General features: G+C 20.0%; 1 long non-coding RNA gene across 1 annotated transcript; it reads right to left on the bottom strand.

The window, feature by feature from the left end:
- Positions 1 to 1,859: 1,859 nt before the first annotated feature.
- Positions 1,860 to 2,365, bottom strand: LOC137833084 (uncharacterized). The gene is made up of 2 exons (XR_011084675.1): positions 2,244 to 2,365; positions 1,860 to 2,083 (listed from the first exon to the last, which is right to left on the bottom strand). It is a non-coding gene; the product is annotated as an uncharacterized lncRNA (long non-coding RNA).
- Between the last annotated feature and the right edge of the window lie 214 nt (positions 2,366 to 2,579).

The raw sequence follows: 2,579 nt of genomic DNA, 5'->3' as shown, positions 1-2,579 counted from the left end.
GGGACTACAAAATTTATTGGTAGGTAAAGTCATTTCTATCGTTAATAAATAGTTTATAAATTGATATATAATTAGCTATCTATAATAGAATAGAACATAGATGAACAAAAGATACGAGAATGAATATTTATTCAATTTTAATTTTCTTACTTAAATCAAAGCAAAGAGTCTGAATACAAACAGTACACTCGTTTTAGGTCTAGTTAAAGAGACACAATGTAAAATAAAGAGCCAATAAAGACTAGAATAAGAAAAAACAAAATAAAGACTAGACATATGTAAAAAAAACAAATAAAAATTAGAAAGGTCAAAATTAATATTAGTTTCTTTCTAAAAGCTTTGTATTCATATCCTTGATTAGTACCAATGTTTTAAAGACTGCCTAGAATATAAAGTATTAGTAGCTAAAACTTGATAGCTAATTTAAATACCAAATTAAAAATTACTTTATAAATTTTTATTAATAATAAAAAACACTTTAAATAGTTATTTAGTATCTAAAATATTATATAACTTAGTCAATATAATGATTACTTATTTTTTGTCCCTAAATTTGGTTACTATCTAATGATTTTTTTCATCAACCTTGTTTGCAATAAATCACATTTGATATTACAATTATGTCTTTAAATTACCAACACTACAATCATATCATTAAATAAAATTAATCGTTTAGAGATCAAAATAATTGATTACTATATTGATTAAATTTAGATACTGTTTTAAAATCTAAAAAATCATGGTTAACTAAAGTAGTTTCAATTAATAAAAAATTATAAAGTAATTTCTATTATTAATAAATTTTTATAAAATAATTTTTATAATAAAAATTTATAAAGTAGTTTAGCTACTAATTACTTTATATTAGTTAATCTCTATTAGTCTTCTAAAAATTAATTTATAATCTAAAAAATTAAAAATTAAAACCTTGATAGTTAATTTAGATACCAATTTAAAATTTACTTTATAAATTTTTATTAATAATAGAAATAACTCGAGATAGCAATAATTTTTGTCTTTAGATTAATCAATATAATGATTAATTATTTTTTATTTTTAAATTTAATTGTTATTTAATAAATTTTTTTAATAAAATTATTAGAAAATATAACAAATTTAAATTATTTATATATTAAATGTTAAAAAACAATTAATTAGAGAAGTTAAAGAAAGTTCATCTAAGTGATACTTTTGATTAATAATAAATTCTACAGTTACATCATTTAAAATATACTGTTTTAAAATCATTAAATAATAGTCTAAATTTAATATGCATGATATCACTAAATTTAATGAAGGTTGTACGTTATGTTTGACTGACCCATTTTCAATATTATATTATATTATCTTTATTGTAACATTTTTTTAAAAATTTCAATATGCTAGAGCACTTTCAAATTATAATTTTTATTCTATTATTTTATTTTATTGTTGATGATCAGAATTTTGAATCTTATGTTATGTTAACGTGTCTTTAATATTTCAAAAGTATTAAACTATACAAAGTTGATTAATTTATTTTAAATAATCTCTTCAATAGTTTTATTTATAGTCCAATAAAATTAAATATATATATATATATATATATATATATAAATTGTTTTAAGTAACATATTTGTGTAAAGAAAATATGAAATTATTAGAGCAGAAATATATTTATTTATTTTTAAAAATAACATAATAATATAATTATTATTTTATAAGAATAAAATTAAAAATCTTATATCAATTAAAAATAATAATAATTATAATATATAAGTATGTATAAATTTTTATTTATTGAATTGATTTTATAAAATGGAATAAATTTAAAGTTTACTAATAAATATTATAAAAAACATAAAAGAAAGAAAAATGTGAAACCAAGATATATGATGTAAATTGGTGAAGAATGGAAAGTTCATCTTCTCTTATTACAAATAAATTTCACAAGAAAATCATGAAATTGTTACATTTTGATTTGCAGGGCAATCGCACTGGCAGCAAAAGTTGACGCATCGCCTTACGCAACCTTTACAGTGCAGAATACTATCACAAATATGTGGATCATGGCACGGGAATGAACATCCCGCATTCACATAACCTACAAAATTTATTCATCATCAGATCCTTAATCAAACAAAAATGGTGTTTCATCATCTTCACAAAATTTTGCTTTATGTCAACTTAATGTAGATCACAAAACTACAGATAATAATTGTAAATAAACTGCATGCAACAAGGAAGAACAGAGAAGAACATGCCTGTTGCAAATATTACGATACACAAAACTATCAAGCAAGGAAACAACACTGAAGTTTTTGCCATTTCTCTCTCTCTCTCTGTCTTCAAAGGGATTTTTAGAATCAATTTTTTCAGTTAAAGAGTTGTCTATCTCAAGATTATTTATAATAACTAAGAGTGGTTAGAATAAAGATATTCCTCTTCATAATTATTTTTTTGGTATATATAATTTTTTCTATTTTTATCCTTATTTAATATATCTCATTTTATTAATGTAATGATGTATTTTATCATTTCACATGAATTACTTAAAAAATAAAATTATTTTTTAATTTTTAAATTAATATTAAGGGACA

This window comes from Phaseolus vulgaris, chromosome 6 (genome assembly GCF_000499845.2).
Source record: "Phaseolus vulgaris cultivar G19833 chromosome 6, P. vulgaris v2.0, whole genome shotgun sequence".
NCBI classification, from domain to species: Eukaryota; Viridiplantae; Streptophyta; class Magnoliopsida; order Fabales; family Fabaceae; genus Phaseolus; species Phaseolus vulgaris.
The sequence above is the reverse complement of the archived record's forward strand: the minus strand, read 5'-3'. Positions and strand labels throughout refer to the sequence as shown.